We start from the raw sequence: 15,878 nt of genomic DNA, 5'->3' as shown, positions 1-15,878 counted from the left end.
AACCACTACTCTTGAAAATCGTCTCTCTCTGATCACTAAGCATTACGATCTTATCTACTTGACTATGGCTTGGGTAGTTTCCAAAAGGTACAGGTTCAAATTTTTTAATTTTTTTTATAAGCTTTTAAAAAAGTAATCTTCTATCCTTAGTGTAGTGGGATAATACTTACTTTGAAAATAAAAAAAAATGTGATAAATTCAAATTCAAATTCAAAATATTCTTTATTCAAATAAACTTATTATAAGCACTTTTGAATCGTCGAATGAACATATGAACAAAAAGCTACCACCGGTTCGGAAGGCAGTTCTGCTGAGAAGAGCCGGCAAGAAACTCAACAGTTGCTCTTTTTAAAATCAATGGTACAATCTATTACATTAGCTGGCAGCTATCCTGCCTGACATTCAATAGACATTAATTCCATACATCTTTATCCTCTAAATATTCTTGAACAGTGTAATAAGCTTAACTTGTTAGAATTTTTTTACTGATATTGTAAATTTTGATAGTGGCAAACTAAGAATACACTGCGGAATACACTGCTTCTTTGAAAACATCTCGCAGAGAATCTCGAGCTCTTAGATTTCTCACGGCTCTTTTTTGGAGAATAAATAAATATTGATATTATATTAAATATATAAGACAACTTCTTAGAATTGGTCTTTACGAAATTATTTATGTCTATGAAATTCAGATGAATTTCGAGAGGCTATTCATACTGTCGTAGCACAGCGGCACGCCCTGAGAGTTACAGTATCTGACTGTACATAGGACGATGTGACGATGTCCACTCGGGACAATTCATTATTTCCACACCTTTGCCCACAAAGCACGGCGTTGAGTTTGAAAATTGAGTGACGTACGTAACATAAGATCCTCTCAACTCAAGCTTAGATTATAATATAATTAGAGGAATTTGTTTGGTTGAACGTGATAGAATTGAACAATCATTTGCGTGTTATATAGTCAATTCTTAAGGTAAGATATTATAGTGCTTTACGATAGGCATTTCGATGAACCTGCTCCTACTTCGGGCACTTGCGTGTCATGCCACATGTGTCACACACTACTCTTAGCTATTACGCTGCGAGTCGCGACGGACAGGCGTCGTTGGCGGCGGCCGGGCCGATGACAGCGGGGACGAGCTCCGCCACGACGATGCGCTGTACAACCGACTGGTTGTGGATTCGCTCCCCACTCGAAGAGATGAAATATTTATGTAAATTTATATTTCCATTTCTTCGATCTGGTGTCGAGGCAAAGCGCGGCATTGAGCTCTGCTCGAAAATTGGGCGAGGCGTGAGGAACGGAGTTTCTTAACACTGGGCACTCTACTAATCCTGCTAGCAGGAGACAGCGTAAAGGTAAAACATACTTTACTTTAGATTAGATAATTCATAAGTTATAACAAAACCTATTTAGATACAATGTATCGAGCTCCCACTGCGTAGTAACTGTAACGTGTAACTACTACGAGCACAGTCGTGGTTATATAAATTAAAACTTTGGGCTCTGAAGTTAAATTGCATTTCCATTTATAACTGCGAACTTACTTATATATACAATTGTACTCATATATTATGTGAACTATATTTGTTACTTTTACATCGTCATTGTCTTGCCATGTGTTTATTAAAAAGTTGACGACGGAAAGATTATGTAAAAAAATATCAATAAGGTTCCCGAACCTATTAGGAATTGATAATAATTAGGATAGCCTTTGCATTTTTATAACAAACAATTGTATAAATATTACCTCGCTTACCGCTTACAAGGTTCTATTACAATTACAATACCCCCCCCCCCCCCCACTTAGCAAAGAGATCTTAGAATTGTTACAATCTCATATATGAACCATCCCATAATTTTTCACCCAGTGTTTCAGTTAATGTTAAAAGAATTTAAAATAAAAACCACTCTCATTTCCCATGCTGAGCAAGGTCTCGCATAGCAGAGTAGATAGACGGAAACTAGGAATCTTTTCCCTTGAAGTGACTCCGTTCCCCACTTTCCACCGACTTCGTGGCATTGCGTATTAATTGGAGTAACTATATGCTGTGCTTGGCCTCGTCATCAGAGCGAGGAAATGCATATAATATGGGAGTAGCCCAGCCGGCCCAGTGGGAGAATTTATTTCATTTGGTTGTTGTTTCATTTTCTGCTCTGGTAACAAGACAAACTGCGGTTTTTAATTTCGCCATTCACCAACTAATGTCTGCAATGTGCGTTATGCAAACAAAAATAAATTAAAAATAAAGACAAAATCATGAATAATTTTAATGTTCCTTCATAAAACATTCCTCTTGTATAGTTTTAATAAAGCGTACTCAACGAATGGGCACCTCCTTGGGAGCTCGTCCTCGTCCTCCTCCTCGCGGCTTCTCGCGGCGACTGGAGCTATTCGTTATACTTGTAAGTGAAGTCTTTGTCTCGGGTAATTTATTTACCTCCGCAATGTCTCTGGAATATATACGAGCGCTGCGTGCGTCGCTACTACACCACGTCGCTGATGATAGTATGTTAGTTGGGGGAGTTCCTCGTTTTCATGTGCAATACTTACTTGCATTCTATTTTATCTGCGTGGTTGATTTGGACAAACAACGATTTTAATTTATGCAATTTTTGTAAATGTTCGGTCTTTATCTATCTTTATGTGGACTGGGTAGGAGAGGAAATCTAGTATTAAGGCACTCTGATTCCTACTTAAATTTTCTTTGTATGGCGGAACTAAGAAACTTTGGCGGCGCGGCGTTGAGCTCCGACATTCAACAAATAATGTCTAAGCTAGGGAAGATAAAAGAAAATAGCAGAGAGCCTTATTTCCCAAACGAGGGTATTAGTAAATAGCCAAAACACAGCATGATAGCGGATGGTATCGAGTATGTCGACGGCAGCAATAAGCTAATTCCCGATATATCCCGGAAGCACCAATAAGTACGCAAACGCGCCCCGGATGGGGGGATTACCGCCGCCGATATATGGCACTACGTCGGCATTGAACGTGTGTACTCGCGCATAGTTAGGCTTATTTACTTGCTCGCTCTGAGAGTAACGTTATTAATGAAATATCATTACTGATACGGCACATCTAAAGATAAAAATAAAGAAAGATCATCCATCAGGCGCAGTAAAGGCATCACCCCGTAATGAGGTAATAGCAGCATCACAGCGCGCAGCACTCCCAGACCTCCATTAAGTAAGCTGGCACTAGTAAATTGTTATAGTACTGGAATACCACCGCTCTTTTAAAATCTTTTATTTTCTAAACAAAATCTGGGGGAACTGGGTAGAATGTTTTAACCTACTATGGGAGAATGCAATTATTTAAGCTTTCATATGTGTAGAAAACTATTGTCTACGTATTTAAAGGTATACTATATTTAGCGCTTTGTTGTGGTCTGATAGCTAATACGATAGGATGGTATTCATTCTCGTTTAGGGTGACTAAGAATATTTTAGAGTATATTAAAATAATGAGTAGAGTTCTTCCACTGAACATGTAAACCTTTAAGAAATTGGTGGCAAGTGCGGAACGGAAGCAGTCTTAACATCAGGTTCCCAGGTTCACTGCCTACAATACTATATGACCGAGTTGACTTTGAGACGTATTTAACAATGTTGTTTATCAAACCACGCTATATGTACTCGCATTAAGAGGAATGGTATAATTCAGTAAAACAATATTACTTATCAAGTTCGTCGCGGCTTGGAAGCACGTACAGCGTCAGGCTGCAAAGAGAAGCTTCACAGTGCATCCTGCATATATCAGGGTACGCAGAGTTTAATAGTGTTACGACTCTCCGTTCTCCACTGTTCGTTAAATTTACGATACATCGAGTGTTGAGATACGGAACTCAACGCCGCACTTTGCTTGTCTCACCGCCGCAAACAAAACTATAAATGTCGTTTACTATCTGAAAATGTACCCAGGTTGATTATATTATGTACACAAGTCATATGAAAAAGACTTTATATGACTGTTGTATTAGTATACAGTTAGTATATAGATTCGTTTCGTAATAAAGGCATTATGTCTACTAAAGGCTTTTGAAGGCTTTTGTTCTTTCAACCGGAAACAAGTTTATGGAAATCCGCTTACAAAATTATTTTTAAAAAATATGAGCGGGAATGTATATTTTTCATTAGCATTGTTTATTGTGTACAGAAGAATGAGGAATCTCTCTGTTTGTTTTGTTCTAGTTTACATTTTTATTTGGTATCACAATGTTAGTATATTTTTCAATGTTAGGATTATAAACTTTTTATACGTTCCTCGTAGGCTTTTTTAATTTATTGGCTTTTGTGATTTCCTAAAGAACATATTTTTTATTTTAGTTTTATTGACATAGACGAAGAAATGAAAATATTAAATATTTAATTTTCTCGGCTGGAAATCGAACCCGCAACCCGTCGCGTTTATAGCTTTACATGCTTGTGCTCAGGCGCCACGACTGGCTTTTCAATATCAATATTGCTTTTATATAAAACCATTACAAAATATTTTTCTATTATTACATTCTAAGTCTAACATCCGGCTATTATATAGTATGGAACGTCCTTCGACCTTATTTACGAGGTATCGACTCCACTAGATCCCTTTAAAGCTCATTGGCCTGAAATTGATTGTTACGTCTCTATCACTGAAAATTATTTTCTATAAATATTCATTGTGTGTTTAAATAAAAAATGCTAGGGTAAGCAGAGGGATTGTTAAAGATTGAGGGAATGTTAAGACACTCCGTTCATCATTTTCTGACCAAGTTTTAAGACATCGCGTGTTGAGTGGAGGAATGCAAGTCATATTTCGTCGTCATTATAAACTAACAGTGTGTTGAGTAGTAGAACTCAACGCTTTGCCTCGACACCAGAGCGAAAAAATGGAAATATAAACGTAAATAAATATTTCACTTCTTCGAGTGGGAATCGAACCCACTACCATCGGGTTACAGTCACACCCTTGTGCCGCTGCGCCATTGGCAACGGGATCAAAGCCGCAGGGAATAGCACGCGTTTATTATACACTTAATATATTAAACGTAAAACCCAACGAATTAGTACAACTGTAGCATCGTTTTACTTTTTCTGCAATCTACAAGCAATGCTAGCCGTCAGCTATGAAAGTAAAGCTAGTATGGAAAATGCCTTACATTTTAGAATTCATCACACACTTCCACAGAGACGACGGAACGATTCCAATATTTGTGTAGCTTTTGAATTGAGCCCGCGCGAGCTTTTAACTTGCCTTTCGTAGCTACAGCGTAGACTCGTAGACCGAGCGTAGAACTAGAGTAATCAAAATAAAACATGTTTTTGAAACTTAATTTTATTTTTTTGTTTATTTATTAGTTAAGTCAGAGAGTTAAGTATCATAATTATCATATAAAGTCATATACATAATTATGTCAACAATAAAAATTCCTCTCGGGGATATAACTAACTTCATTAAAAAATGGTTGTTTTTGTAAGTTAAACCAAACCTTGTGTTGAGTAGCGCCACTCATCATGTGTCTGGAATTGGATAGAACATTTTTGTTACACTTTAAATGTAATAAATAAGTTAGGTTTAAGGTAAATTTAACATTTAACTGGTCTGATAAGACGAACCATGTCTTTAGGAGAACGGAATATCGTTGCGCTACTCTTTTTTACCTTTCTTGCTATAAATTCAAATTCAAATTCAAAATATTCTTTATTCAAATAAACTTATAATAAGCACTTTTGAATCGTCGAATGAACATATGAACAAAAAGCTACCACCGGTTCGGAAGGCAGTTCTGCTGAGAAGAGCCGGCAAGAAACTCAACAGTTGCTCTTTTCAAAGTCAATGGTACAATCTATTACATTAGTTGGTATTAGCTATCCTGCATTACATTCAATAGACATTAATTCCATACATGTTTGTCCTCTAAGTATTCTTGAACAGTGTAATAAGCTTTACTTGTTAGAATTTTTTTTACTGATATTTTAAAGTGAACACAGGGGGAACTCTATGCGTAGTACAAAATTTTAGGAACAGAAAGGGGAATAAACGTAAAAACTACAAGTTTTTTGAAATACCGTGTAACAAAACCTCGCTGGTTTTAAAGCAGAAAACTGATATTTTCATATTAATTCAAAAACTCGCACTGTACCGCTGACCGTTTAAAATAATAAAAATTGTTTTCAGTGACTTTTGAAATACGTCCGAATGTTCTGAATGCGACCTGTATGGAGAAAATGTTTGATACAATTTTTTTGAAAAATTGAAAAGGAACGACCGTTGCAACTAACCTCTTTACAAATTGGAAAAACTGTTTGAATAGTTATTTTAATTTGAACTACAATTTTAACTCAATTATATATACACACATACGTATGTTAGCGAATACTGTACGTTAAAACATTTGGTGAGGTTATCGTTACTAAGCCTGCAACAATATAGCGTGAAGCTGACAAAGACTGGCAGTTTTCCATTGAAATGATATTCAATAGACATTAATTTTCAATATCCTTCTTAGGATATATCCTTCTTTCTCCTTCAAATATCCCCGAACAGAGTAATATTTCATGGCTTTAGTTCGCGAGTCACGATTATGATAGCTCGTTTAAAACATTCCACCTCGCTCCGACTCCACACATATGTGTTTTATAACTGTATGACATGTTATTGAGCTATAAAGGGAAACAGACGTCTGGTACATTTTCCTCGTAGATATGATTTAAACTCCGTACTGGCAAATGTGATGTGTTCGACGTGTAAACGCGAAGGTAGTGGGTGCGATCGTCGTTTGTGAAAACGTGGGGGACGTCCCCACTTTTCGTATCCACCGTATGTTGGGGACATTGCGCGTTGAGTGAAAAAACTCAACACTGCACTTTGTCTTCTTAATAGAGCGAGGAAATTAAAATAATTCAATCGTCCAAGTGGGAATTGAACCCATTACCGTCTCGTTTACAACAGGACGCTAGGCCACTGCGCAACAACTGCCTTAAATATTCATACGAGGTAGATTAGTTTTAGTTTACTGAGATGCGAGATGCGGTCTGCGAGATGCGACTTCAAAATTATAAAATCTTTGTAAAATTATTTTTCACTTTTTAGTTCGTTTTTGGAAGTCTGTTTTTCCTTTTGTTAAAAATTAATTTATTTAAATATTAATTATTAACTGTGTAAATTCTTCTCTAACAACTCTACCACTGCTGCTCGCGTATATATGACACACTCCTATAAACATCAATTGCCTATTCTGACCTCCGCACCTCACACTTCTTTCCCCGTAGTAGGCAAAGAGAATCTGCTATCAAGATTGAAGATATCCCAATCTTCGCATTCTGTCGCACCTGTCGTTACTGAGTGACTGAGAAACAACACAAAGTACAAACTGAAAGACTTAGAAAGTTGAAATTTAGCACGTAAGGAGTGAATTAATGTTATGGAATGTAGATGAGCACTAATAAAGGCTTTCTCAAAATTTCTACGTGAAAAAAAAATGGAAAATTTGCATTACACCTCTTAGTAACTTTTAAAGTATTAAAGCATTAAAGTATATTCTTTTAATAGTTCTTTAAGCTTTATGTGTTGTTCCTATAAAATAAATAGTTCTTGTTAGTTCTGTCGTAATGATCGATGTTAGTGTTCGTTCCGGTGTAACGAATTACGGGGCGATGCCGATGTGTCGCTGTAGCGCACGCGACCTATTCATATAATGTCATACAAAATTAAACTTTCAGACAATGTGATAAGGTAGTTTATTCATTGCGAGCGGTTATCGTAGCCATTGCCGCAATTAAATGCGTATTTAGCGGTACACTCACCTGTGCCTATTGGGAATATATTTTTATACTAGCGGACGCGCGCAGCTTCGCTTGCGTATTTAAGGGTGAATTCTAATAACCCATGAAACATGTGTTCAATGAAATATTTTTAAGAGTCTAAATTTCAAATTTTATAAAAATCGGTGGCGATTTAAAGATTTTTCCATACAAACTTTCAACCCCTTATTTGCACCCTCAGGGGAAGAATTCTAGAAAACCATGAAACATATGTTCAATTAAATATTTTTAAGACTCTAAATATCAAATTTTATAAAAATCGGTGGCGATTTAAGAATTTTCCCATACAAACTTTCAACCCCTTATTTGCACCCTTAGGGGGAGAATTCTAGAAAACGATGAAACACGTGTTCAATTAAATACTTTTAAAAATCTAAGTTTCAAATTTTATAACAATGCAGATTTATTTTTTTTTCCGTACAAACTTTCAACCCCTATTTCACCCCTTTAGGGTTAAAATTATTCAAAATCCCTTCTTAGTGGATATCCAGAATATGAAAGTAAATATCTGTCCAAATTTCACGTTTCTACGCACAGCGGTTACGGCTGTGCGTGCGTCTTACCTCAGTCAGTGAGGACAAGTCCTTTTATATATATAGATAAACAATATATAAATAAAATAAAATAAGGGCTAATGATCCAAATTATTTGTTTTTGGCATTTTATAAATTTTGGATTATGTTACCTTTTACATGAAAAAAACAGGTACAAAATCAGTTCATTTGTTCGGGATCCAAAAGAGTCAAACTTATGTAATACCTACACTTGTTTCTTTACATAGAGGAAAGGGATTACTAAAACATTGCGCTCTTCACTTTCCATTGTTTCCCAGTGTTTGAGTATTTCTAATGTCTCGTAATTTCTGGAGCTCAACGCCGCGCCTTACGAAAGTAAGTAAATACTCCAAATATATACTCGTATGTATTTGAGTAATAAGATTGGATAAGTAAGTAGCTTTACGCTGTATGCCGCATATAGCAGGGTGGGTAGAAGAACCTGGGAACTTAGTGTAGACTGAACTAGAACTTGATTATATGATTATTACTTGTTTTCGCCACTTATCGAATATTCTCAAAGAACACAGCATGTGCAAAAACAAAGTCATTATAACTGATAGACCCTGTGAGCCTCATCGTGTATTCATAGCGGCGGTCGCTCTTAACGAGATTTAGTAGTCTCTGTAGTCTAAGTGTGCTGAAGGGGGGTGGCCACCTGTACTTGACGATAATAATATAGGTATGCAGTCGTGGCCGTCATGGCTCAGCGGTACTGATCGTTTGACTGTGAACTTAAGGGTTCTGAGTTCGATGCACATAAGCGGAATTACATTGAAACTTAATTAATTGCAATATTTTGATAGGAACTGGAACAGGAACCATTACTAATTACTAATTGGTGGTCCATTCTGTTCTAGAGGTACCAAATTTACATATTATTTTATAGCGACAATGTTTTTGTCTTGATATATTTATGAAATAAATGTCTAGGGCAGAGGTTTGTTTAACTAAGGTTAGGGCTTTCCCAAATAAACCTCATAAGAAGTTTTCTTCTAATAGAAACGTAAGAATAGGTCATGTTGTCAAGTAGTGGAAATCCTTTTGGAAGTAAGTAATTATTTAGACACTATTAGTATTCCGAAGACGTCACGTGGAGACATTTATAAAGTGCTTCTGGAACAGGCGACAGCTTTGAATTATTTGTGACGTACTCTGTGTTTTATGTTTCTTTTTACAAAAAAATAATCAATAAAAACAGTTTGGTTGAAATAATGTTATTCAAAATGAGAAGGTACATATTTCGTGAACGTCAAATACCGTACCACCAGTTCCTTAAGCTTACTGCCTCAGACTTGAGGTGAATTGGCTCAAGAAACTGAGGGGGAAAAGTAAAATATAGATAATATGTAAATATGAAGCCGTCGCGTCGTCTGACTGTAAGTACAAAGTTGTGGCTTTGATTCCCTTCTGGTAACCAGGTAAAGTGTTGTAGATTCTGTTTCTCGATGTCTCGAGGTTCCCTCTGGCAGGCTGTATGCAGTATATAGCGTGAAACATAAAATCAACAAGTAGTAGCTTTTGTTAAAAATCTACTCTTTTAGAATTTAGCTGAACTAAAAAAAAAACTTCGAATCCACTTAAGAGCCTGCAAAGTCCTAAAGAGTCTTCGTGTCAAGTTGAAATACTTGTACTTCCCGTGGACCGACAGTTATAAAATTTGGTACTGTATGTGACAACTTACAAAGAGAAATTTAGAAAATTTATAAGTCTTTCACGAAAAATGAAAATTTATTGAGGAACCGAACTGTCTTAACGGGAACAGGTGCCTTGCCTGCCTGCCTGCCTTTGCTGCCACTAAATTAGTACTTTGCGTGGTACAAAGAGATTCACATTTTCGATAATACATTTATATACGTATAGTACACATTGTCATAAATAATATCACTTGTTATTTTTTTTGAGTCACAGAGTAAAAAATGTATTAGTTTTCGCGAGTGACGGCTGACTCGCGTGTATTATGCACGTCGCGGCGTTGCAAGCTTAATATGCTTTTATTAAAATCGTGTTTGTAAAGGTTTTCCTGTTACAAAAAACTTTGCCTTGTGTTTTTTTAATGTATACGATATTTACATTTTAGGGTTCCGTGGAATGGCATAAAACGAAACTCTTATGGTTTCGTCATTACTATCTCTATGTCCGTGACAATTTTAAAAATATGTAGATGTCAATGAAAATGGATTCGGCCGAGATAACCTATGATTTTCGAGATAAGACACAATTTTATTAGTAGAAGACGAACTTATTTTTCCTGACGAAAATTGATACTGGATTTTGGCGTAGGTAATATAAGCTTGATACAACGGAACCCTTCACGAGCGAGGCCAAATCTCACTTTACCATTTTTATTTAAATATCATAAAGCAGTTGCAAGTTCTGGATATAGCGTTTGGAGAGACAGACAGTTCTTTAAAATATTGTTTTTAAGAGGTGTAATGTATGTATGTACGCAAGTATGAGTAGGGAATGGAATGTATTAACACGAGGTTGAATTCGACGTAAATACTACGATACGGAAATAATACGATTTCGACGGGCTATCCTGCTGTGTGCGGGATACAGCGTGAAGCTGATTTTTTTATAACGTAATATAATACCATTAATATACCATAATAAACCCGAAAATTGAGGTAGAACCGAACTAGAGCCATCTCAAGTACTGACAAGCTTTTACCCCATGACGTCATTATACATACATTTAAATATTTATATATAATTTAAATTAATGTAAATTATAGCTCTAAGGAACCCAATAATATATCACGACGATAAAAAGTAAGTAAGTATCTGATAACGTATCAGTTTTACTCCTCTGAATAATGGCTCGAGTGAACTCCAGACCCTCTGGGATTTATGACCTCGTTAGAAAACCACAACCTGTGGTTTAAATGGTTATACTGATTCAGAAACTCTTCCACTTGTTGCGTAGACAGCAGGTTTGACATCTGTCTGTACCGCAGCCTTTGGCGCTCCGTTGTCTCTGACTACCCCGCTATGGATAAAGCGTGAAGTGTAGTTAAGTTAACCGCTAAGCTATTACTTATACCGAGTATGTTGGGTTTCAAGTCGTGACAAGCCTTATATATTTGTGAAGCACACATACATACTTTTTTTCAGCTTCACATTATATCCTGCACGTAGCAGGTTAGGCGACATAGTGTTACGATACTCCGCTTCCCATTTTCTGCAGAATTCTTGAGGCATTGCGTGTTGAGTGGCATAACTCAACATATGGCGTAAGGCTAAAAAAAATAAAATAAAGATAAAAGAAGTATGCCTAAACAGTACCGTAAAACTCAGGCTTGCAAACGTATAGCAAAAGTGAATGAATGTTTATACTCTATTCGAAATATCATGTATTCACAAAGACGCACTGGACTGGACGATCTCTTAAAATAAACTATAATTCTGTATAAATACAAAATTGAAATAAATTCTCGGAGATTATAAAAGTTTTTGCAGAATATGGATTCTGCAAAAACTTTTATTTGGACAATTACGAATGCAAAATCCAAAATTAGAATAAATGATTAATGAGAGCTGTGTTCGTTCTGAGCTGCCTTCCGCTGGCGACGGACGTCTCAGCTGGAATTGAATTTGATTTTTAATTTTTAACTTATATTTGTTTCTATGCATATAAAAAAATCTGTTATGTAAATCTGTTTGTGATTTCTAAATGTACAACAATGTTTTTAAAGTGCATATAGTTATTGATATGAGGACATAGCCATTAACAATCTCAGGCAGCTGCTGCAACATATATACTACTTAGAATTCTAAAATCCCTACAAGTTCGGGATTTCCCTTTTCCGCGCAAAGAACCGCGCGTGTGAACCTAGATAGATATTAAGTAACGTTTAGTTATTATTTTTCTAATTAAGAACTAACACTATTAGTTCTTTAATAGAAAACAGTATCCGCTCGCGGCGTGAACTAAACGTAAAATAAAACAAACAATAAATGTTAAGTGAAGTTAGACAATATGTAATATTGAAAACTTAATTTAAATCAGCGAAGCAGTTTTTTAAACGTGTACTGTTCACAACTGCGTCGACAGGTATATATACATAGGTTTGCTCTGTCTAGAATAGGATTGTTTAGAAAATAAAAATATCACCTCGTCATAGTAATAAAAGCACGGCGTTAGATCCGCCTCTCAGCGTGCTCTGGATTTTGCAGAATATACTTGAAGCAAAAACAATCTGAGTGCTCCATCGAAAGAGAAATGCTCATTATTCTGACACTATTTGAGTATTGAACACTACTTCATACTTTATTAAGGACTAGCGGACGCGCGCAGCTTCGCTTGCGTATTTAAGGGTGAATTATAATAACCCATGAAAGATGTGTTAAATTAAATATTTTTAAGAGTCTAAATTTCAAATTTTATAAAAATCGGTGGAGATTTAAAATTTTTTCCATACAAACTTTCAACCCCTTATTTGCCCCCTTAGGGGATGAATTCTAGAAAACCATGAAACATATGTTCAATCAAATATTTTTAAGAGTCTAAATATCAAATTTTATAAAAATTGGTGACGATTTAAAAAAAACCTATACAAACTTTCAACCCCTTATTTGCACCCTTAGGGGGAGAGGAGTTCTAGAAAACGATGAAACACGTGTTCAATTAAATACTTTTAAAAATCTAAATTTCAAATTTTATAAAAATCGGTGCCGATTTAAATTTTTTTCCATACAAACTTTGAACCCCTATTTCACCCCTTTGGGGTTAAAATTTTTCAAAATCCCTTCTTAGTGTATGTCCAGTTTACAAAAGTAAACACCTGTCTAAGTTTAACGTTTCTACGCACAGCAGTTACGGCTGTGCGTGCGTCTTACCTCAGTCAGTGAGGACAAGTCCTTTTATACATATAGATACCCACTACTAATACTGTCTGTATTGAAGCCAAAAACATCCTTTAATGGTAGAACTTTGTAGAGCGAGGAAAGGAAAACTATTAATTTCCCCAAATGGAAATCGAACCCACAACCGTCCTGCTTACAATCAGACGCTTTAAAGTTTATTTAGTTCATTAATCGCAATCGCAACGTTAGTTAAGTAAACATAATAAATAGTTTGGATCTCATTTAAATAGAGACGCTCAATAAATTCTTGTATATTATCTCTAGTAGACCTCAGCGCGAGGAACTTGCAAACTTTAACCTCAGTTGTTCAAGTTACTTGAAGTTATTTCTAGGATCTCCTCCGATCAATTTCCAAATTATGGCGTTTATTAATGTTGATGGCCATCACAGTGTAGGCTGAGTAATGAAGATACTTGAGATTTGAAGCTGCGCCGCTAAGCCATGCGGTCTTGTCAAGCTGCAATAGTTTTCATCGAAAATAATATATACGTAACTATTTCAAATTTTAATTCCTAAAGCTCAGGACTCTATACTTGTTACAGACCTACAAATCTTATAGTTTAAAATAGTTATTTCATACAAAACGAATCAAAAACACACACTCCCCAAATGGAAATCGAATTGAAAATCTTGTTAATGAATGACAAAGTAATTGAACATTGCATATACTTAATGACAGAATAATTAAGCTTCGTTACTACGATTTTATTTACGTTAACGAACGTATCACACGATTTTTTTACGATCACGCTGTATCCCGTATATAGCAGGATAGGCAGCTGGCAGAAGCAAGATTTAAGGCACTCTGTTCCCTATACACCATCTAGTTTTCGAGGTACTGTGTCTTGATTAATGGCATGCTTGAACGCAAATGCTTTTTTGTACTCTAATATGTTTGGAAATCATCCTTTCGAATGAGAAACGAACCCGCAACCTTCCTGTTTACATTTAGACGCTTCCCGCGACGCCGCGTTAACTTAAATACAGTTTTGGTTATTTACTTTAGGAACTATACGAAAATGAAATTAACGCGCTCGCTGACGAGCATCGGGTCACACTCTATAGTAAAGGCTCTATAATTAATGCCCAATAATTGCTCGCGTCCACTCTATTAGCGCGAGAGTCTATGTGTATATTATATATATATTTATACTGGAAATTGCTTTTAATACCAATTTTGTATAAACGTACTTGGGAATAGGTTCCCAGGTTACATCTTAACAGTATGCTGTTAAGACACCATTAAGATACTTCCTTTTTCCACTTTCCGCTTCTATTGTCAGAATTCCTATACGGTTATGACTTTTGTCGTTACCCTCTCTTGTCTGTTTATTTGCAGTTCATCTATATCATGGAGCGTTTATTCTGTCAAATTGTTTCTTCATAAATTACCGAAGTCTCATTGTAAAGTAAGGAAGGCAAGACTTGGGTGTTTGCGTCATTCAGGTCAGAGCTGCGCCTCGACCTTGCCTTAAACGCCCTCTAATTAGAAACGAGCGACTCAAAGTAGGCATTAAGCTTCTATTGTAAAATACATGTTGAGTTTTTAATTTGTGGAATCTTTCAGGTATGAAAGAGAAAGTCTCGGTGCCGATGTTTTAAATACAAATGTTTCTTTTGTTTTTCATTTCGACTCGGCAGTTTTGTTTGTTTTGATGTGAGGCACCGGGCGGAACTGATGTTACGTTTTGAAAAAGAATGCTTAGCAACAATACATTTACCTATAAGTATGTATATCTACGAGGCCAACCTGGCGCAGCGTCACAGCGTCTGACTGTAAATGCAACGGTTGTGGATTCGATCTCAACTCGACTCTCGCTCTTTTTAGGAGGAATTACATGCGTTGAATTGCAACTGCAACTCAACACGCAATTAGCGTGAAACTGAAAAAAGGAATTATCATGACTCTAAATTCCCTCTGCCTCCCCTGGAGTGTGTATGTCCGTATACGTTAGACTATGTAAGCTTTAACAACTTATGTTGTAATGTATTGTACGAGTATGTGCTTTGTTCAGTGTACTCGTATATTTCTATATCAATGTAAAATGTTTCTAACTTTGACTTAACAGAGGAGCATTTAATCTCTTTTCCTGACTTTAGTAAGGCACAATTAAGCGCGGTGTTCAGTTCCGCCGTTCTACATGTTTTGAAAAAGTAGATTTTGATTAAATTTGGCCCTGAAAGCTTCCCTGGAACTAAAATATATTACATTTAATTTTAAAAATCATCTTGATTCAACTTTATATTTCCGAGAAATATTATGTCGATAAGCATCCCTTTTTTGAAATAGGGTCAGTAATTAATATTAAAAAAACAATATTTTCTATACATTGTATAACAAAGATTTCAACACAGCCTCAGGACTGCGCTCTCAGAACATAACTGGTGAGGCGGAGTCGGCGAGTCGAGTCGGACTCGCGGAAACTCGCGTTTTAAAATACCAAGAAAGCTCTCCGCCGAGAAATATGCAACTCCACCAAAGTTATGATGGAACTAACTATTTTATGGAATGCTACTTAAGAATAAATCGGGCTTTTCTTTTAAGTTTTTCTATTGTATATTCAACTGTTGTAATTGTACCGTACCCTACACTCGCAAATCTATATGTTATCTAAATGTTACATTTCAATTTTATAAGTCAAGTA

Source organism: Heliconius melpomene, chromosome 14 (genome assembly GCF_056956725.1).
Source record: "Heliconius melpomene rosina isolate 202511_hmr_F chromosome 14, ASM5695672v1, whole genome shotgun sequence".
Taxonomy (NCBI): Eukaryota; Metazoa; Arthropoda; class Insecta; order Lepidoptera; family Nymphalidae; genus Heliconius; species Heliconius melpomene.
Note: the sequence above shows the minus strand (reverse complement) of the source record.